Source organism: Mobula birostris, chromosome 22 (assembly GCF_030028105.1).
Source record: "Mobula birostris isolate sMobBir1 chromosome 22, sMobBir1.hap1, whole genome shotgun sequence".
Classification (NCBI taxonomy): Eukaryota; Metazoa; Chordata; class Chondrichthyes; order Myliobatiformes; family Myliobatidae; genus Mobula; species Mobula birostris.
This window is the reverse complement of record NC_092391.1, coordinates 5,545,853-5,569,178: the sequence shown is the minus strand read 5'-3', so window position 1 is coordinate 5,569,178 and position 23,326 is coordinate 5,545,853. Positions and strand designations below refer to the sequence as shown.

Below are 23,326 nucleotides of genomic sequence, written 5' to 3'. Positions count from 1 at the left end.
TCTGAAATTCTCTCCAAAGTTGAGTGGAGCAATTGGCCATACTCATTGTCCCACTGATCAAGAAAGGGGAGGCCAGAGCCATTTGCATATGTGGTGATTTCAAGGTGAGCATCAACCCAGTGCTGCGTACTGTGCAGCATCCCATGTCAAGACATCTTTGCATCTTTGGAAGGTGGGGAGAGGTTTTCAAAGATTGAGTTGTCACAAGCCTATTTATAAATGATTGACAAGTCAAGTAGGAAGTTCTTCACAATCAACACTCACAAGGGACTGTTCCGGTATAATCGTCTCATCTTTTGCATTGCATCCGCTTCAGCAATTTGCCAAAAAGCAATGGACCAAGTGGCTCCAAGATATCCCAGGAACACCATGTTACCGTGATGACATCATGACTGGTAAGAATGATGAAAAGCACCTCCAGAACCTTGGTAAAGTGGTTACCAGGCTGACTGAGTATGATCTGTGCACAAAGACAGAAAAATGTGAGTTTTTCAAGAATGAAATTGTCATGATCCCGTCTGTGAAGTCTGCATTCCGGTTCACAGTCCGGTCCATCGATTCTTTATTCTGTTTTTTCCTGTTTTCCCTTGTTCCATTGAGTGCCTTAATTGAGGCACCTGATTCTCGTTTTGGGCTGACACATAAATACCTCTCAAACCAAGGATTCCCTGCTGGACTGTTCCCTTCCCCTTCCTCCTGAAGCCTTGCCTGCATCCCTGCTGGAGTGAGACTGGAGCCTTGCCATGCCAAGATAAGGAACTATATATCGTTGAGTTTGGAACTATCCCTTTGTGTCCCCGTGTTTAGTGTCCGTGTCAAAGAAGAGTCCTGGCCCTAGATCCTGTTCCCAAGGGGGGGGGGGGTCCTGACTCTGTGTAAAGCCCCTGCCCTAAGTCCTGTTCCCAAGGAGGGGTCCCGGCTCTGTGTTCTGTGTTCTTGTGTTCCAAGTTCCAGGTGCCGTGTTCCAGTCCTGTCCAAGTCAAGGCTTCGTGTTCTCGCCCAGCCCAGTGCTGGAGATTCCTTGTCCTGTGCTGGAGTTCCCTCAATCAGTCCAGGAGTCTCTTGGCAGTTTACCTCGGCAGTTCCCTCGGCAAGTGTCCTCGGCAGTTATTCCGGCCCTGCATCCTAGAAAGGGTCCCGGTCCTGTGCTCCAAGGAGGAGTCCCGGCTCCATACCCAAGAGCCTAACCAAGCCGAGTCCAAGAGCCGAGCCAAACCTAGTCCAAGAACCTCATCCTGCCCTGGAGTACCACGTCCAAGGCTCTGAGCGTCCAGTCCACGTCCAAGGCTCTGAGCGTCCAGTCCAAGTTCAAGGCTCTGTGTTCCTGTGTTCCAAGACCAAGTCCAGACGCCGTGTTCCAGCCCTGTCCAAATCTGAGCTTCGTGTCCTCATCTAGTTCCGGTGCCTCACCCAGCCCAGGAGTTCCTCGCCAAGGCCGGTGCTGGAGATTCTTCATCCTGTCCTGTAGCCACGTCCTGTCCTTACCAAGATCCTAGTCCTGAGTCCTAGCTTAGACCCGGGTTCTGAGTCCCAACCAAGACCCAGGTTCCGGGTCCTTGTCCAGACTCTAGTTCCGGAGCTCCAAGTTCCTAGTCCAGGCTCCTTGTTCCTAGTTCCACATCCGGGTCCCGTGCTTCCAGCCCAAGTCCTAGCCCAGGCCCTGAATCCTAGTCTCGTCCAGGGCCTGTGTCAATGTCCAGCACTGTTTTTCCCTTGCTATCTCGACAAACCTAATCCTGTCCCTAGTACTTCAGTGTCTATGTCTTGCTGTTGGGTCCGCTCATAACGCCCACCTTATGACAGAAATCTCATATTGTGGACATGTCATTCACAAGCATGGCTTCCGTAAGTCACAAGAGAAGATTGAAGCAGTGCTACAGGCACCCAAACCTGAAAATGAGTCACAACTCAGCTCATATTTGGGTCTTGTAAACTACTACCACCAGTTTCTTCCAAATATTGCTACAGTGCTGCATCCACTGAATGCACAGTTACAGACATGAGCAAAGTGGGAATGGTCAGAAAGATGTGAAAGAGCATTCAAGGAACAAAGAGACTAATAGCATCCAATGAACTGCTCTCCCATTATGACCCATCCCTGCCCATCAGACTGACGTATGGTGCATCCCCTATGGCGTTGGAGCCGTTTTGTCACATGCTACGAAAGATGGATCTGAACGTCCGATTGTGTTTGCTTCAAGATCACTCACAAGCACAGAACGCAACTATGCACAGATTGACCACGAGGACCTTAGTCTAGTATGGGGTATAAATAAAGTCCACCACTACCTCTATGGATAGAAGTTTATGCTAGTGACAGATCGCCAGCCCTTTGTGTCCATTTTCAATCCCAGAAAGAGAATTCAGTGATGATTGCTACCCAGTTACAATATTGGCACTGTTCCTAGGAGCTCACTCTTATGACATAGAGTTCAAGGTACCAAACAACACAGCAATGCTGATGGCTTGTCACATCACGTCTTCCACTATCTGCAACTGAAGGAGAAAAGTCTTCATAATGTGACCCAGCAGAAGTGTTCCACTCTGCATTGGTAGACCAATTCCCGGTAGAAAATTCTGAAATACAAAGAGAAACAAGGAATGATCCGACATTGTCAAAAGTTTATGGCATCACCATGCAAGGATGGCCTGCTCATGGTAACCCTATGTTTCCAGAGTTCTCACTAAGACAAGAACACTGTTGGTATGTCAAAGAAAGCTGATAGGTGGATCTCGTGTTATGGTTTCCTCTAAACTGCACACCAGAGTGTTAGAAAATCTGCATGAAGTACACCTGGGTACAGTCAAGATGAAGAATCTCACCTGCAGCTATGTGTGGCGGCCAGGCATAGATAAACATATTGAAGACTTGGCCAAAAGCTGTTCGGGATCCCAAAAAGTTCAAAATGCACCCTCACAGGCACCGTTACACCCATGGGAGTGCCCATCATCACTATGGCAAAGAGTACATATTGACTTTGCTGAGCCATTCATGGACTCCATGTTTCTGACTGCTGTGGATGCTCATACAAAGTACTGGAAGTTATAGCAATGAAGTCAATCATGTCAGCAAAGACTGTCTCCGTCCTGAGGACTATCTTTGCCAGAAATGGCTTACCCAAACAAATTTTGAGTGACAGTGGACCACAATACACGTCAGAAGAATTCTGACTGTTCATGAAGAAAAATGGCATCAGACATTTCGAGTCAGTTCCTCACCACCCAGCAATAAATGAGTTAGCTGAAAGGTTTATCCAAATCTTCAAGTAGTCCATTAAAGCGATGGACTAGGAGGACATTTCTCTATGGCACAAGGTGGACAATTTCCTTTTTGTATATCGGAACTCTATTCATGCGGCAACAAATCAAACACCTGCAATGCTGTCCATGAACAGGAATCTGAGATCTCGCATAGACCTCCTGAAACCAGATCTACAGAGAGAACTGCAAAATAAATCATTCAGCTAGTTGCCAAGTGAAACAGCAAGGAGCTTCGAAATTGGACAGGACATTCTAGCGTGTGATTACTGAGAAGACCAAGTGGACTCCAGGTCGGATAGCTACAAAAACGAGACCACTGATATACACAGTGGATGTTGGAGATCAGATATGGAGACTTCATGTGTTCTAGCTACTTGATGGTCAACCGAAGAACACACCTGATTCGATTGCATCCAACAAGACGAACACATTACAGTCACATGACTTACCTCTCAGTGATGATGTCACTGACAGCAACATGACACTGGAAACCGAAAATGTTGTCGTCTTAGGACACCTTCCAAACCATATGCCACTCCACAGGTGCAACGACAACATTATCGCTGACAAGACTGCTGCCAAACCTGATGCCACTCCACAGGTCCAGAGGCGCTATCCTGAAAGAAACAGAGCGCCACCCAAAAGACTGAATCTTTAGAACTGTGAAGTTAGTTATGGACTGTTATTGTGAAAGCATGTTTATTTTGTATTATGGGTTTATGGAAAGGGAAATTGAATATTTTGTACATGGACAGTTTTATAGTGCATTAATCTAAATGGGGAGGAAGTTTAATGTACGGATCTAGTTCTTTTAATGACCCCTCCCCTTAGCACTACCTATTGATCTGTTGTCTACGCATGTGCATTGTCCTCTAGCTCTCTCTCGCTGCAATGTGAATACACCAGTTAAAGCCATCTCCAGCATCCGTGCTTTTATTTAATCAATATGTAGTTGTGCATAGACACAACCCCAATGCCTTCTTTCTGTGGGGAGGGTGGGGGGAGCTGATGGGAGTGAGGGAGGATAAAATTGAATTAGTGTTGGGTTACTGTGAAGGATAGATGGATTGAACTTGATGAGCTGAAAGGTCTATACCTGTTCTATATGACCCCACAGCTATAGATAGGCATGATTCCATCTCAGTTAAGACAAAACTTCTTTCTGTTTTCTTCTGCCTTGGTAAACAACCCTTGTCCCCTAGGTGTCTGGTGCTGGAAGCTTTAATTCACCAGGGAGTTTGACGCCAATGAATTGGCAACAGAAGTTCCCCACTGCTTCTTGTTTCAGATTACTGCTGAGAACTTAGCAATTATGAGCCAACCAGGGGTGGATGGAATGTGTGAACCAGGTCTCAGATCATTGTGTGGTAGAGCATCACAGTTCAGATGCCTCTCCATGTACAACGCACAGTAGGATTCTTCAAGTCACGGGTCATTAATTTTAAGATACACAAAAGATTCTGCAGATGCTGGAAGTCTGGAGCAACACACACAAAATTGACAGAGGACTCAGCGGGTCAGGCAGCATCTATAGAGGGGCATGGACAGTCAATATTTCAGGCCAAGTCCCTTTATTAGGACTGGAAAGAATGACGGCAGGTAGCCAGTTTAAAAAGATTTTGGGGGAGGGGCAGAGTGGTGAATCCAGGTTGGGGGGGGAGGAAGGTAGGCGGGGGGGAGTGGGAATGATTTATGAAGCTGGAAGGTAATAGATGGATGAGACAAAGGAAGAGTAGACATTGGAACAGTAGTAATGGAGCATTCACTCGAATCGAATATGATGTTCTTCTAAGGCAGGCTTTCCCAACCTGGGGTCCAGACACCTTGCTTAACGGTATTGGTTCATGGCATGAAAAAGGTTGTCAACTTCTGCCCTAGGAGATTTGCTATTGCTGGGTCCTCAGGTAGCTGTAGAGGCCAGTCTGGGAACCACATATCCTGGTGCAGTGTGGGCAAGTGTAAATGGTGGCTGTGGTCAGGGGTTGGGTCTTTTGGTTGTTCAGTCTCTCCTTTCACAGTTGCCACTTGTTCTCTGCAGCAGAGTGGAGGTCGCTCTCATCTCTTGAACTGATTACCTACATGGGTATGGGCAATAATAATTTGAAATAAAGGAAGGAGATGGAGAACAGCCTCCCATTTATTCCACTATGGCCTACTCATCACCAACTCCTACTACCCTCTGGTTCCCCACCTCCTTCCCTTTATTCCATGGTCTACTGTCCTCTCTGATCAAATCTATTTCAGCCCCTTCCCTCTTCGACTTATCATAGTGTCTCACATCATTCCTACTTACCAGCCCCCGGCTACCCACCTTACCCCTCTCCCCAGAGTTTTATTCTGGCTTGTGCCCTCTTCCTTTTCAGTCCCAATGAAGGGTCACAGCTTGAAATATTGACTGTTTATTCCTCTCCATAAATGCTGCCTGACTTGCTGAGTTCCTCCAGCATTTTATGTGTGTTGCTCCAGGTGATCAAGTTTAACATTTTTGTTTTCTATTAAAGCACCTGCATGAGTTTTAAGGATTTCTTTTCCTCACTGCTAAGTCTTCAGTACAAAACCACCCAACTTTCTCAGTGGTGAATTATGATGCTGTCTTTTTGAGATGGTCAAGGAGACACAAAATATTCTGCAGATGCTAGAATCTGGAGCTGCACACAAACTGCCGGTGGAACTTAGCAGGTCTAGAGGGAAATGGACAGGTCCATTACTGTTTGCTGTACTGTTAATTGTTCACTGTTTACCTGTGCTGTGAACTACATGCATTTTGAATTATATTTATTAACTTATTTGTGGTAATATTTTGTTTCACGTGCTGTGTGTGATACATGTTTTGTGAGTGTACCATGGTCTGGATTAATGTTGTTTCATTTAGTTGTATTTACTTGTACAGTCAGATGACAACAAACCTGAATGTGAACTTGAAGGACTGGATGAAGAGTCTTGACCCAAAATGTTGACTGTTTTCCTCCATAGATGCTGCCTACCTGCTGAGATCCTCCAGCATTTTATCTGTAGGATGAAGATGATTCCACTAAAACTTAACCAGAAGTGACTGCCAGGGAGGTATTGCAGCCCAGCCCATCCTCTGCAGTCATTGGCTTATACCAATGTGTTTACTGTGGGAATTCAGTGCTAAAATTTCACCAGATTTAGCAGCAAAATGCCTTGGGAACTCTGAGGCTGTTATTCAGCTGTCTGGTTGCCCTAAGCCTAAGGAATTCAGCAATAAAGCATTTCAATGCCTTTTTCATTCCCTGTTTGAGATATCAAAGAAAACCGCTAATTTAAGATAAACAAAGTTACTTTATTTATAGAAGAACTTTAATGGAATTGGACAACACCAGCATTCGTTTGTCTAAGGAAAACCACACTTAACAAATTGACTGGAGTCTTTAAGGATGTACCCAGTGGAACAGTAAAGGAAAGCCAGTGAATGTGGTGTTCTTTTGACTTTTCAAAAAAATTTGATAATGTCCCACATCAAGTGTTCAAAATTAAATTTCATGGAAGTGGGGAAATATACCGTCATAGATTGAGATTTGGTTGTCAGACTGAAAATGGAGCTCTTTTTGTAATTTCAAAAGTAAACTTTATTTTATTTAAAAATACAGAATGATCCATCTGGCCCAACGAACCCATGTTATCTTATTACACCCATTAACCTAGTAATTAACCTAGTAACCCGTACGTGTTTGGAATATGGGAGGAAACCATAGGAAGCTCACACAGTAAAATATGAAAGAACTGTGAAAAACCTTTATGTCTATGGTCTTTACATTCAGTAGTGTTAAGATATTTTTTAAAAATCCATAGCACCATTACCATTCATGGCTCCTGGGGTGATGTCAATGTTCAAAGTCCAAAGTGAAAGTATTATAAAGTATGTATATTGTATGTCACTGCACACTACACTGCCAGACGAGAAACTACATCAAGAATGTGACATCCATCATCAAAGATCCCCCACCATGCCACCTTTTCACAGTTCCCATTGAGCTGGAGGTACAGAAGTGTGAAGTCCCACACCACCAGCTTCAGGAAGAGCTACTTCACTTCAACTATTCAGTTCTTGAACCAACCGGCACAACCCTAATCATTACAGTTCAGCAACAATATGACCACTTTTTATCAACTTTGCATTAAAATGGATCTTTATTTTGGTCTAATTGTGTTCTTCCTTGTAAAAATTGTGCATAATTTAAATTCAGCTTAAGTGTTGCTTACGAATGCTGCTTGTCTGATTCGATGTGCCTGTGATGCTGCTGCAAGTAAGTTTTTCATTATGTATACTGTACATGCACTGTGCAGCTGACAATAAACTCGACTTTGACTTTAGTGAAGGTGCTCACACAGAATTTGTTGGTGAGTGGCTTCCAGGAATTCGCCTGAGTGTAGAGTTTGTACGTTCTCCATGTGAGCACATGGGTTTCCCCCGGATGCTCCAGTTTTCTCCCACAGTCAAAAGTTGGTAGGTTACTTGGTCATTGTAAATTGTCCCTTGATTAGGCTCGGGTTAAATTGGGGGTTGCTGGGCGGCGTGGGTCGAAGGGCTGGAAGAGTCTACTCCATGCTGGATGTCATTAAAGGAGGTATCACCAAACAATGACATATTTCCAGGTCAGGGTGATGTGTGACTTTGGGGGGAGCCTGTGGATCATTGTTCCACTGCCTGCTCCCCTTTTTGAAGGTAGGGGTTCACTGACTTGCAAGTTTCTGTCAAAGAATTTCAGGTGAGGAACTGCAATGTGCTTTGTAAGTGGCACAGATCACAACCACTGTGAACTGGGGGGGGGCTCAAAGAAATAAATATTTAGGCTGGTAGATGGGGTGCTAAGTGAGTGGGATGCTATGTGCTCAAGAGATGTTGTTTTATATTTTTTTCATTCGAGGTACAGTGCAGACACACCTTTCTGATTCAACAAGCCGCTCCACCCAGCAATCCACCTATTTAACCCTGGCCTAATCACAGGACAATTTACAATGACCAATCAACCTACTAATCAGTACATCTTTGGAAACTTATCTGTATGGACAAAAAAGGGTGAGGCCCTCTGTTGGTCGGGGTCAACCGTGGATGTTGCATCCTACACAAGCCAGTAGGCAAGCCAGGGCAATATGAAGTGGAGAGCAAGCTATTGCCCATGCAGCTGATAAATCCAAAGGAACGACAGAAACCAGTACAGATCAGCATCAGCAACGTTTCTGGCGTTGCCAGATAGTGTTGAACTCAATTTAGGACTGCCTTTGGGGTGCCAGCTCTGGAATTTTCCTCCAGGTTTATTCCCGAAGCCTTCCCCATGAGTGGGTATAGCTTCAAGGCAGTGGAGGTTTGAGATCAGAGATTTCCTTCTCCTAGATGAGCTGCCAACCACGGCTGATGAGCTCCATCTGTAGTTAGGGACCTCTTGCTATATTTATTGCTTTATTGCTTTATTTATTGCTATATTTATACTTTGTTCTTGGTTGGTGCAACTGTAACGAAAACCAATTTCCCTCGGGATCAATAAAGTATGACTATGACTACTATGGAAAGAGTGATCACAGTATGATTGAGTTTCTCATTACAAATGGAGGGTGCAATAGTTTGATCTAAAACCAGTGCCGAAGGAAGGGAGACTACAATGGGATGAGAGAGGAGTTGGATAGGGTAGACTGGGAACCCAGACTATATGAATGAGGAACAGTGGAAGACTTTCAAAGAGACTTTTCATGGTGCTGAACAAAAGTATATTCCAGTTAAAAGCAAGGACAGTAAGGGTGGGGGGAGCCAGCCATGGATAACTAAGGAAATAAAGGAAGACTTCAAACTAAAAACTCGTGCATACAAAGTCTCCAAGAGTAGTGGGAAACTGGAAGATTGGGAAAACTTTAAAAAACAAGAACCACAAAGCAATCAATAAAGAAAAGTAAGATAGATTATGAAAATAAACTAGCACAAAATATAAATACAGATAGTAAAAGTTTTTATAATTATATAAAGCGGAAAAGGGTAGCCAAAGTGAACATAGGTCCCCTGAAAGACAAGAAGGGGGAATTGATATTGGGTAATGAGGAAATGGCCGAAGTTTTGAATGACCATTTTGTGTCGGTTTTCACAGAGGAGGACACACCTAACATGCCGGACAGATGATATGGATCCAAAAGGAGGTCCTGATGGAATGCATCCTAGGATACTGAAAGAAATGGCAGAGGTTAGAGTTGAGGCTTTGGTGATAATTTAGCAAATTCTCGGGACTCTGGGCAAGTCCCGGCAGATAGGAAGAAAGCAAATGTCATGCCACTACTCAAATAAGGATGTAGGCAAACGGCAGGTAACTATAGGCCGGTTAGTTTAACATCTGGAGTTGGAAAAATGTTTGAAGCTAACATTAAAGAAGAAATAGCAAGTTATCTGGAAAGAAATGGATCCATCAGGCTGACGCACCATGGATTCAGCAAAGCAGGTCCTGTTTGACAAAGTGCTGAAGTTCTTTGAGGATATAACAAGCGCGGTGGAGAGAGGGGAACAGATGGACGTTATTCACTTGGATATCCAGAAGGCATTTAATAAGGTACCACATAAAGGACTTATCCATAAGGGTGCCTCGAGTTGGGGGCGATGCATTAGCATGGATAGAGAGTTGGTTAACTAATAGAAAGCAGAGAGTTGGAATACATGGGCGTTACTCTGGTTGGCAATCAGTGGTGAGCGGTGTGCTGCAGGGGTCAGTGCTGGACCCACAACTGTTCACGATGTACATTAATGATCTGGAGGAGGGAGCCGAGTGTAGTGTATCTAAGTTTGCTGATACTAAATTGAGTGGAAAAGCAAATTGTGCAGAAGATACAGAGTGTCCGCAGAAAGATATAGATAGGTTAAGTGACTGGGCAATGGTCTGGCAGATGGAGTACAAGGTTGGTAAATGTGAGGTCATCCATTTTGGAAGGGAAAATGGAAGATTGGATTATTATTTAAATGGTAAAAGATTGTAGCCTGCTGCTGTGCAGAAGGACTTGGGAGTGCCTGTGCATGAATCACAAAAATCACATTTACAGGTGCAGCAGGCTATATCAAGAAGGCAAATGGAATGTTGGCCTTTCATTGCAGAGGGATTGAATTTAAGATTTAATCCAGGGAGGTAATGCTGCAACTGTATAGGGTACTGGTGAGGCTGTATCTGGAGTACTGCGTGCATTTCTGGTCTCCTTGCTTGAGGAAGGAGATACTGGCTTTGGAGGTGGTGCAGAGGAGGTTCACCAGGTTGATTCCAGAGATGAGAGGGTTAGACTATGAGGAGGGATTGAGTCGCCTGGGACTGTACTCGCTGGAATTCAGAAGAATGAGAGGAGATCTTATAGAAACATATAAAACTATGAAAGGGATAGATGAGATAGAGGCAGGAAAGTTATCCACTGGTAGGTGAGACTAGAACTAGGGAACATAGCCTCAAGATTTGGGGGAGTAAATTTAGGACAGAGATGAGGAGGAACTGCTTTTCCCAAAGAATGATGAATCTGTGGAATTCTCTGCCCAATGAAGCAGTGGAGGCTTTCAAATAACAAACATTTTTCATCACCTTAATTTGCCATTTCCCTAATAGTTGGGACATAGTCAATAATAGGTGAAGAGGATGAAATGTAACAACTGGAATTATATTGGTACATCACAAAAACAAATTTCTACAGATGTGTTGTGGAGAGCAGTTGAACTGGTTGCATCAGTGTCTGGTATGGAAGGGCCACTGAACAGGATCGGGAAAAGCTGCAGAAAGTTGTAAACTCAGCCAGCCCCATTATGGGCACTAACCTCCCCAGCATCCAGGACCTTCCAAAGGCAATGCCTCAGGAAGGTGGCATCTGTCATTAAGGACCCATCACCCAGGACATGTCCTCTTCTCATTGCCAACATCAAGGAGGTGGTACAGGAGTCTGAAGACACATACTCAATGTTTCAGGAAGGGTTTCTTTTCCACTGACATCAGATTTCTGAATGGACAATGAACCCATGAACACCACCTCAATATTTTATTTCCTCTCCTTTTGCACTAATTTTATACATGTGTGTGTAGGTACCTGCGGTATATACATAATTCTTATTGTAATTTATAGTTTTCATTATGTTTTACAATGTACTACTGCTGCATAACAACAAATTTCACAACATATACCAGTGATATTAATCCTGATTATGAATAATTTGTAAAACCGTATTGTTGTGTGCAAGAAACTGCTGAGCAGTTTATCAGATTAAGAAAGGAACAGCAGTTTTCAATTCACACCCTTAGCAGACTGGATGTTCTGGCAAATCTCAGTGCATTCCCACCACCCACTCTGATTTGTCAGATGTGATAGTGCACAAGGTTACCAGAGCTTGTTGGGCTCCCTCGTTGAGCAGACCTGCCCCCATTGTTTCAAGGGCAGTGAGTTGGTGAAGAGGGAAGGTGCTGGACTCAGAATTGAAGACAAAAGGAGAAAAAGGAGAAAAGGAGAGAAGAAGAAAGGAACATAGAACATAGACCAGTACAACACAATAACAGGCCCTTTGGCCCTTAACGCTGTGCCAAACCAATTAAATTAGTAATCAAATGGGCAACTAAACTAATCCCTTCTGTCAACACAATGCCATGTCCTTTTATTTTCCTGACATTCATATGTCTATCTAAATGTCTCTTAAAAGTCTCTAATGTTTCTGCCTCTACCCCAGGCAGTGTTTTCCAGGCACCCACCACTCTGTGTAAAAAAACTTGCCTCTCACATCTCCTTTGAATTTACCCCCTCTCACCTTAAATGAATGCCCTCTGGCAATCCTGGGAATAAGATATTGTCTGTCTAATCTATCCATCTCTCTCACACTGTAATCTTATAAACCTCTAACAAATCAGCCCTCAGCCTCCACCACTCCAGAGAAAACAACCCAAGTTTGTCCAACCTCTCATTATAGCACATGCCCTCTAATCCAAGCACTGTCTTGGTACATCTTCTCTAATGAGCAGCACAGTAGCATGGTGGTTAACACATTACTTTATGGTACATGTGGCCTGGGTTCAATTCCTACTGCTGCCTGTAAGAAGTTCGTATGTTCTCCCCGTGACGGCATGGATATCCTCTGGATGCACCCTCTCTGAAACACCAATATCCTTCCCGTTATGGAGCAACAAAAACTGTATGCGCTATTCCAAATCTGGCCTAATCAGAGTTTTTTAATTGGGTGGAAAAGAAGTGCAGAAATAAACTATTAAGTTATATATACCTTCCTGAGATGACACAGAAGGTAGAGTTAGCTCACCAGATCAATCCAATAAGTCATGCTCTCCCCCTCCTCATTTACTGTAACTCACCCTCTCCCACACAGTAATTCTTTGTTGACCCCTCCTGCCATTAACTGGCACCAAAGAATAATTTACGGTTGACAGCTAACTTTGCAGTCTTTTGGATGCAGTAGGCTACATAGTCCGCATGGACAAAGTGTAAACTCCATGCAGAGCATCATCCTGAATTATGGTTGCCTCATTATAGGAAGCTTACTTATTTATTTATTGAGCCACACCACACAGTAATTCCCCAATTTAATCCTAGCCTAATCAAGGGACTATTAACAATGACCAATTAAGCTACCAACTGGTATGTCTTTGGACTGTGGAAGGAAACCCATGTGGTCATGGGGAGAACGTACAAACTTCTTACAGGCAGCTATGGGGAATTAAACCCAGATCATGTACTGTAAAGGTTTGTGCCAACCACCATGTTACTCTGGCGCCCATTAGAGAAGATTTACCAAGACCGTGTTTGGATTAGAGAGCATGTCTTATGAGGATAGGTTGAGCAAGATGGAAATTGCTTATCACATCTCCTAGATGTGGCACAATAGGAAGCACACATGATTTCCAGCTGTGGGTTGAAATCCCACTCCAGAAACTTAAGTGCGAGTTCCCAAGGAGTGAATCTCTGTCTTTCAGAGGAAACGCTACATCAAGGCCCTGCTTTCTCAGACAGATATGAAAGATTTCTTTGAAAAACTTGGTAGGAGAATAATGCAGCTTTCAAACATTTAAAAATATTTTACCAAGTTCTGTCCCATTGTTTATGTTGGGTTTTGTAAGGACTGATTTGATTGTGGACTTCAGGAAGGGGAGGTTGAGGGATCACACACCAGTCCTCAATGAGGGGTCAGCAGTGGAAAGGGTGAGCAGTTTCAAGTTCCTGGGTGTCAACATCTCTGAAGATCTATCCTGGGCCCAACATTTTGATGCAATTATGAGAAAGGCACACCAGTGGCTATATTTCAGTAGGCGTTTGAGGAGAAGTGGTTGGTCACCAAGGACACTAGCAAGTTACAGAGCTGCAGAGCCATAATGGACATTAGTCTCTGCACCATCAGTGAAATCTTCAAACAGAGATGGATCAAAAAACAGTATCTGTCGGGAAGGACTCCCACTACCCATAACATGCCCTCTTCTCATTAGAATCCAGGCGCTACACAAACCTGAAGATGCACACTCAATGTTTTAGAAACAGCTTCCTCCTCTCCACCATCAGATTTCTGAATGGTCCATGAACCTATGAACAATATCTCATTATTTTGCTCTCTTTTTGCACTACATATTTATTTTTTATATATTTGTTATTCTAACTTATAATTTTTATCTATTGCAATGTACCACTGCCACAAAAACAACAAATGTCACAACATTCATCAGTAATAATAAACCTGATTCTGATTCTGCAAGAAACACCAGCCTCCTTTTTCACACGTCACACAGTGAGGCCTCCTGGAGTGCAAACTGGCAGCTGGTCAAAACAGTAAACAGCTCTCCACACATTTCTGGTTGTTCCAGCCTGTGTTCAGATAGTTCTGGGGCTACAACATCCTGGAAAATCTGTCCTTATTTTTATTTATGGGACGCAGCATCACTGGCAGAGCTGGTGAAGATTGCTAACCCCTTCAAGAATTTTGTTTTATTAGGTAACAGACATTTTATTCCTGGTTCATTTAGAGGAGTGACTTCTTCAGCTGACATGGTGAGATTTGAACCCTTGTCTTCAGATTCAACAGTCGGGGCACCTGTGTTATTAAAATACATATATATAGCACATGAAGTAATCCATCTGCGTAATTAGTCCAGCTGTACAGTCCTGACAGTTCTCCCCAGTATCCAAGGAGCTGACAAAGATGTACTGTACCTAGAATCAGAATCAAATTTAATTCACTCAACTCTGAACTGATTCCACAACCTACAGACTCACTTTCAAGGATTCGACAGCTCATGTTCTCAGTATTATTTATTTATTATTCTTATTAGGTTTTTTTTAGTCCAAACTGGTAAAACCTGAGGTACAGGCATAGCCAAGCACACTCATTTCTCAATTGCCAGGAACTTTTAGACTATTCTGGTGGTTTTTAGCATTGCAGCTTTCTGGAGATTTACATAAATATTGCTGTGTGGGCCTAGTTGTTTAATGCTAATAATTTTTATTATTATTATTATTAGTTTTTTTTGTGTTTGCATAGTTTCCCTTCTTTTGCACATTGGTTGTTTGTCAGTATTTATAAGTGTGTAGCTTTTCACTGATTTTATTTCTTTGTTCGACTGCGAATGCTTCTCTCTTCCATGGAGAGAGTTAAGAACTCACTTGGTCCCTCACCACCACCTGAGGAGACTGAGGTAAGTGGAGCACTTCCCCCCCTCCCCAGTTTTTATAGGAACACCTTTGAGAGTGTCTTGACCAACTGCATCACTGACTAGCACCTACAAACTTGGTAACCACAAGTCCCTACAAAGGATTGTTTAGGAGTGCTGAGGTATTCAACTCAACAGATATTATGCAGGGCCCTTAGCATTGTCAATGATCCCACCGCTCCATGCAACAATCTCTTTCACCCCCACCATCAGGCAGGAGGTACTTAGCATTACGACAAGGACTGTTAGGATGGGAAGCAGCTTCTTCACCGAGGCCGTAAGACTGCAGAACCATGACTAAGCACGTCCTTAGGCTGTGTTGGTTGTTAATGCAAATGACACATTTCACAATATGTTTGATCTGAAATCCGAAATCTCATAAGCACCCTATGGACAAAACAGATCAGGTTTAATGTCACTGGGTATTGTCATGATATCTGTTGTTTGGTGGGGTCAGTGCATTGCAATACATAATAATAAAATTATAAATTATAATCAGTATATATTTAAAAATTATAATGTTTCTGCATTTCTTAACTCTTAGAGAAATGTGATCCATGCTTCACCTCACTTGCTGATCATTTGGCAATGGATCTGTACCATGCATCATTGTAAAGAATAAAAATACCAAGCTTGACAAACCAAGAGATTAAAACACACACTAGATGTTTCAGGTACAGCTTCTCCGCCTCATCTCTGAAATCTGATGGTCGAGAGGGAGAAGCTGTACCTGAAACATCTAGTGTGTGTTTTAATCTCTTGACTTGTCAAGCTTGGTATTTTTATTCTTTACAATGATGCATGGTACAGGTCAACTGCCAAATGATCAGCAAGTGAGGTGAAGCATGGATCACATTTCTCTAAAAGTTAAGAAATGCACAAACACAGGGGAATTGGAATTGATTGATGTCCAATGGAAACTACATCTAGTAGAAGCCAGCCTTGAGTTGTTGGTGTACAGTTCGGGTAGGAGTCTACATAGAAACATAGAAAACCTACAGCACAATACCAGCCCTTCGGCCCACAAAGCTGTGCCGAACATGTCCCTACCTTAGAACTACCTAGACTTTACCCATAGCCCTCTATTTTTCTAAGCTCCATGTAGCCATCCAGGAGTCTCTTAAAAGACCCTGTCGTTTCTGCCTCCACCACTGCCGCTGGCAACCCATTCCACACACTCATCATTCCCTGCGTAAAAAACTTACCCCTGACATCTCCTCTGTACCTGCTTCCAAGCACCTTAAAACTATGCCCTCTCACGTTAGCCACAGCCCTGGGGAAAAGCCTCTGACTATCCACACGATCAATGCCTCTCACTATCTTGTACACCTCTATCAAGTTACCTCTCATCCTCCGTCGCTCCAAGGAGAAAAGGCCGAGTTCACTCAACCTATTCTCATAAGGCATGCTCCCCAATCCAGGCAATGTTCTTGTAAGTCTCCTCTGCACCCTTTCTATGGTTTCCACGTCCTTCCTATAGTGAGGTGACCAGAATTGAGCACAGTACTCCAAGTGGGGTCTGACCAGGGTCCTATATAGCTGCAACATTACCTTTCGGCTCTTAAACCCAGTATCACGATTGATGAAGGCCAATGCACTGTATGCCTTCTTAACCACAGAGTCAACCTGTGTAGCAGCTTTGAATGTCCTATGGACCTGGACCCCAAGATCCTCCACACTGCCAAGAGTCTTACCATTAGTACTATACTCTGTCATTATATTTGACCTACCAAAATGAACCACCTTACACTTATCTGGGTTGAACTCCATCTTCCACTTCTCAGCCCAGTTTTGCAACCTATCAGTGTCCCGTTGTAACCTCTGACAGCCCTCCACACTATCAACAACACCCCCAACCTTTGTGTCATCAGCAAATTTACTAACTCATCCCTCCACTTCCTCATCCAGGTCATTTATAAAAATCGCAAAGAGTAGTGGTCCCAGAACAGATCCCTGAGGCACACAACTGGTCACCGGCTTCCATGCAGAATATGATCCGTCTACAACCACTCCTTGCCTTCTGTGGGCAAGCCAGTTCTGGATCCACAAAGCAATGTCCCCTTGGATCCCATGCCTCCTTACTTTCTCAATAAGCCTTGCATGGGGTACCTTATCAAATGCCTTGCTGAAATCCATGTACACTATACCTACTGCTCTACCTTCATTAATGTGTTTAGTCACATCCTCAAAAAATTCAATTAGGCTTGTAAGGCACGACCTGCCTTTGACAAAGCCATGCTGACTATTCCTAATCATTTTGTGCCTCTCCAAATGTCATAAATCCTGCCTCTCAGGATCTTCTCCATCAACTTACCAATCACTGAAGTAAGACTCGCTGGCCTATAATTTCCTGGGATACCTCTACTCTCTTTCTTGAATAAAGGAACAACATCCGCAACCCTGCAATCCTCCAGAACTTCTCCCGTCCTCGTTGATGATGCAAAGATCATTGCCAGAGGCTCAGGAATCTCTTCCCTCGCTTCCCACAGTAGCCTGGGGTACATCCCGTCCAGTCCCGGTGACTTATCCAACTTGATGCTTTCCAAAAGCTCCAGCACATCTTCTTTCTTAATATCTACAATCTCAAGCTTTTCAGTCCACTGCAAGTCATCCCTACAATCACCAAGATCCTTTTCTGTAGTGAATACTGAAGCAAAGTATTCATAAAGTACCTCCGCTATTTCCTCCGGTTCCATTGTCACACTTGATAGGTCCTATTCTCTCACGTTTTATCCTCTTGCTCTTCACATACAGGTAGACTGCCTTGGGGTTTTCCCTAATCCTATCCGCCAAGGCCTTCTCATGGCCTGTTCTGGATCTCCTAATTTCATTCTTAAGCTCCTTCCTGCTAGCCTTATATTCTTCTAGATACTCAGAACCCCACGCAAATATCCCCTGAACATTTGCCACATTTCTTCAGTACGTTTCCCTGAGAACATCTGTTTCCAATTTATGCTTCCAAGTTCCTGCCTGATAGCCTCATAGATCCCCTTACTCCAATTAAATGTTTCCCTAACTTGTCTGTTCCTACCCCTCTCCAATGCTATGGTAAAGGAGATAGAATTGTGATCATTATCTCCAAAATGTTCTCCCACTGAGAGACCTGACACCTGACCAGGTTCATTTCCCAATACCAGATCAAGTACAGCCTCTCTTCTTGTAGGCTTATCTACATATTGTGTCAAGAAACCTTCCTGAACGCACCTAACAAACTCCACCCCATCTAAACCCTCACTCTAGGGAGATGCCAATCAATAGCTAGGAAATTAAAATCTCCCACCACAACAACCCTGTTATTATCACTCCTTTCCAGAATCTGTCTCCCTATCTGCTCCTTGATGTCCCTGTTTCTATTGGGTGGTCTATAAAAAACACCCAGTAGAGTTATTGACCCCTTCCTATTCCTAACTTCCACCCACAGAGATTCCGTAGACAGCCCCTCCATGACTTCCTCCTTTTTTTGCAGCCATGACACTATCTCTGATCAACAGTGCCACGCCCCAACCTCTTTTGCCTCCCTCCCCATCCTTTCTGAAGCATCTAAAGCCTGGCACTTAAAGTAGCCCTTCCTGCCCCAGCACCATCCAGGTCTCTGTAATGGCCACATCATCATAGCTCCAATTGCTGATCCACACTCTTAACTCATCTGCTTTATTCATGATACTCCTCGCATTAAAATAGACACATCTCAAACCATCAGACTGAGCGCATCCCTTCTCAATCACCTGCCTATCCTCCCTTTCGCACTGTCTCCAAACTTTCTCTATTTGTGAGCCAACCTCCCTTTCCTTCATCACTTCAGTTTGGTTCCCAACCCCCAGCAATTCTAGTTTAAACTCTCCCCAATAGCCCTAGCAAACTTTCCCACCAGGATATTGGTCCCCCTGGGATTCAAGTCCAACCCATCCTTCTTGTGCAGGTCACACCTGCCCCAAAACAGGTCCCAATGATCCAGAAATCTGAATCCCTGCCCCCTGCTCCAATCCCTCAGCCACACATTTATCCTCCACCTCATTCTATTCCTATACTCACTGTCACGTGGCACAGGCAGTAATCCCGAGATTACTACCTTTGAGGTCCTGCTTCTCAACTTCTTTCCTAACTCCCTTATTGACCTTGCCTTTGAGATAGCAGTTTATGTGTATTCAAGGTCAAAGTCAAAGTAAACTTATTATGAAAGTATAAATATGTCACCATATACTATTTTAAGATTCATTTTCTTGCAGGCATTTCCAAGGGATTAAAGAAGTACTATATAATTTATGAAAACTACGTAAACAACTTGTGTGAAAGAGAACTGAGGAAATACAATAAAAGGTGTGCAAATTTAAATAAGTAGGCAGAGCGCTCTGACCTGGATGACCCACTTCTCTGTATGTTTCAATGTACCTGTGACAAATAAAGCTAATCAGCTTCTTCCCTCAGGCTGTGAGACTAATGAATACCCTGCTACCACCAAGGTTTCATCAATATGACTGTGAGCTATTTACGACTTACTGTTTACCTGTGCTGTGCACTACATACATTTTGAATTATATTTGATTAATTTTTTATGTGCTGTGTGTATTACATGTTTCGTGGGTGCACCATGGTCTAGAGGAAGGTTGTTTCATTTGGTTGTATATGCGTAGCCTGCAGAGGTATTCTACATAGTCCGCAGGACATCTCCGTGGTTCACCAGCCCTACCTTGCTTCACTCAACCTCACTCACCCCATCACTGAACTGTTCCTACAAACTATGGACTCACTTTCAAAGACCCTTCATCTCGTGTTACATAGAAACATAGAAAACCTAAAGGAACAACATCCGCAACCCTCCATTCCTCCGGAACCTCTCCCGTCCCCATTGATGATTCAATCTCTTCCTTCACCTCCCACAGTAGCATGGGGTACATCTCATCTAGTCCCGGCGACTTATCCAACTTGATGCTTTCCAAAAGCTCTAGCATATCCTCTTTCTTAATATCTACATGCTCAAGCTTTTCAGTCTGCTACAAGTCATCACTACAATCACCAAGATCCTTTTCCACAGTGAATACTGAAGTAAAGTATTCATTAAGTATCTCCGCTGTTTCCTCCGGTTCCATACATACTTTCCCACTGTCACACTTGGTAGGTCCTATTCTTTCACGTCTTATCCTCTTGCTCTTCATATACTCGTAGAATGCCTTGGGGTTTTCCTTAATCCTGCTCACCAAGGCCTTCTCATGGCCCCTTCTGGCTCTCTTAATTTCCTTTTTAAGCTCCTTCCTGTTAGCCTTATAATCTTCTAGATCTCTAACATTACCTAGCTCTCTGAACCTTTTGTAAGCTTTCTTCTTGACTAGATTTATTACAGCCTTTGTACACCATGGTTCCTGTACCCTACCATAACTTCCCTGTCTCATTGGAACGTACCCATGCAGAACTCCACACAAATATCCCCTAAACATTTGGCCACATTTCTTCCGTACTTTTCCTTGAGAACATCTGTTCCCAATTTAAGCTTCCAATTTCCTGCCTGATAGCCTCATAATTCCACTTACTCCAATTAAACACTTTTCTAACTTGTCTGTTCCTATCTCTCTCCAATGCTATTGTAAAGGAGATAGAATTATGATCACTATTTCCAAAATGCTCTCCCACTGAGAGATCTGACAGATGACCAGGTTCATTTCCCAATACCAAATCAAGAACAGTCTCTCCTATTGTAGACTTATCTACATATTGTGTCAAGAAACCTTCCTGAACACACCTAACAAACTCCACCCCATCTAAACCCCTTGGAGATGCCAATCGATATTTGGGAAATTAAAATATCCCATCACAACAACTCTGTTATTATTACACCTTTCCAGGATCTGTTTCCCTATCTGCTCCTCAATATCCCTGTTACTACTGGGCAGCCTATAAAAACACCCAGTAAAGTTATTGACCCCTTCCTGTTCCTAACCTCCAGTCACAGAGACTCCGTGGATAATCCCTCCATGACATCCACACTATCTCTGATCAAAAGTGCCATGCCCCCACATCTTTTGCCTCCCTCCCTGTCCTTTCTGAAACATCTAAGACCCGGCACTTGAAGTAACCATTCCTGTCCCTGAGCCAACCAAGTCTCTGTAATGGCCACCACATCATAGCTCCAAGCGGGAGGAGAAGATAGCAGCGCGCCGCACGTGCACAGCCCTCTGGTGAAAATGATATCATATCCGTTAAATAGGGGCTGTGGACAATTCTGATTTGATGGAGACAGACGTGAAAGCATAGAGGAACATCTGGAGAAATTTCTGAAACGCAGGTTCGCTGCTGTTGTTACTGCGCAATCGAGAATCTTCCGGAGGGAAGGCCTCAAAATCCCCGGCTTTGCCTGCTGTTGGCGACCGAGATTGAGGTTGAATCGTTCGGATAGAGATGGTACTCGGTACTCGGTGTTGGATAGCTGATCGGAGGCTTGAAGTTTTCGGATGGCTCACAGTTGGACTGTGGTCGAGCATGGCAGGGAGAGTTTTTCTTCCTTCTCCCGTCTGCATGAGATGTGGGATATTTGAGAGACTTTGAACTTTTTACTGTGCTCATGGACTGTTCTTCATCAAGTTATTGTCCCACTGTTGTAACTATATGTTATAATTATGTGGTTTTGTTAGTTTTTTCATTCTTGGTCTGTCCTGTGTTCTGTGATATCACACCGGAGGAAATATTGTATCATTTCTTAATGCATGCATTACTAAATGACAATAAAAGAGGACTGCGTGTCTTCATAATCTAAAAAAAAGTACTGATCCACACTGCAAACTCATCTGCTTTGTTCACAATACTCCTTGCATTAAAATAGACACATCTCAAACCGTCCGTCTGAGCGCGTCCCTTCTCTATCACCTGCCTATCCTCCATCACACACTGTCTCCTAGCTTTCTCTATTTGCAAGCCAACCGCCTCTTCCCCAGTCTCTGCAGTTCAGTTCCCACCCTCCCGCCCCAACAATTCTAGTTTAAACTCTGTCCAATAGCCTTAGCAAACCTCCCTGTCAGAATATTGGTCCCCCTGGGATTCAAGTGCAACCCATCCTTTTTATACAGGTCACACCTACCCCAAAAGAGGTCCCAGTGATCCGGAAATCTGAATCCCTGCCCCCTGCTCCAATCCCTCAGCCACGCATTTATCCTTCACCTCATGCTATTCCTATACTCACTGTCACGTGGCACAGGCAGTAATCCCGAGATTATTATCTTTGAGGTCCTGCTTCTCAACTTCCTTCATAACTCCCTGTAGTCTTTTTATTCTTGATATTCATCTATTTACTTATTTATCTATCTTATTTGCACAGTTCGTTGTATTTTGTGCAGTTTATCCATCCTGTTGGTGCAGTGTTTCATTGATTCTATTATGATTATTAGATTTAAGACCAAAAGACATAGGTGCCATTTGGCCAATTGAGACTGATCCTTTTTTCCCTTCCTCAGCCCCACTTCCCAGACCTCTCCCCATAACCTTTAATGCCGTGTCCAATCAAGAACCATCAAGCTCTGCCTTAAATACCCCCAACGACTTGGCCTCCATTGCTGCCTGTGGTAACAAGTTCCACAAATTCACCACCCTCTGATTAAAGAAATTTCTCCGCATCATGTTTTAAATGGACGCCCCTCTATCCTAAGGCTGTGCCCTCTTGTCCTAGACTTCCCTACCATGGGAAACATCCTTTTCACAAGTACTCTGTCTAGGCCGTTCAACATTCAACAGGTTTCAATGAGAACCCCCCTCGTCTTTCTAAATTTCAGCAAGTACAGACCCAGAGTCATCAAACATTCATTGTATGATAAGTCTATAATTCTCGGAATTACCCTTGTGAACAGCCTCTGGACCCAGCACATCTCTTCTTAGATGAGGAGCCCAAAACTGTTCACAATACTCAAGATGAAGCCTCACCAGTGCCTTATAAAGTCTCAGCATCACATCCCTGCTCTTGTAATCTAGACCTCTTGAAATTAATACATACGTTGCATTTGTCTTCCTCACCACCAACTCCACCTGCAAGTTAACCTTTAGGGTGTTCTGCACAAGGGCTTCCAAGATCCTTCGCATCTCAGATTTTTGGATTTTCTTCCTGTTTAGAAAATAGTCTACACATTTACTATTTCTACTTCCAAAGTACAAGACCATGCATTTTCCAACATTGTATTTCATTTGCCACTTTCTTGCCCGTTCTCCTAACCTGACTAAGCCCTTCTGCAGCCTTCCTGTTTCCTCAACACTATCAGCCCTTCCACCAATCTTCGTATCATCTGCAAACTTGGCAACAAAGCCATCTATTCCATCATCTAAATCATTGATATACAGCATAAAAAGAACTGGTTCCAACACCAACCCCTGTTGGACAGCCAACCAGAAAAGAATCCTTTTATTCCCACTCACTGCCTCCTACCAATCATGCC

At 43.6% G+C, this 23,326-nt stretch overlaps 1 long non-coding RNA gene across 3 annotated transcripts in view; it reads right to left on the bottom strand.

Annotated features, from left to right (window-relative positions):
• The window catches only part of LOC140186177 (uncharacterized), a 79,041-nt gene that overhangs the window by 14,145 nt on the left and 41,570 nt on the right, over nt 1-23,326 (bottom strand). For 2 of the 3 annotated variants that reach the window (XR_011882804.1, XR_011882802.1), the window contains exons 3-4: nt 6,168-6,270; nt 3,711-3,878 (exon numbers count right to left, since the gene is read on the bottom strand). This is a non-coding gene — a long non-coding RNA (uncharacterized lncRNA). The remainder of the gene's footprint in view (nt 1-3,710; nt 3,879-6,167; nt 6,271-23,326) is intronic. The other variant, XR_011882803.1, reaches the window with a different exon arrangement.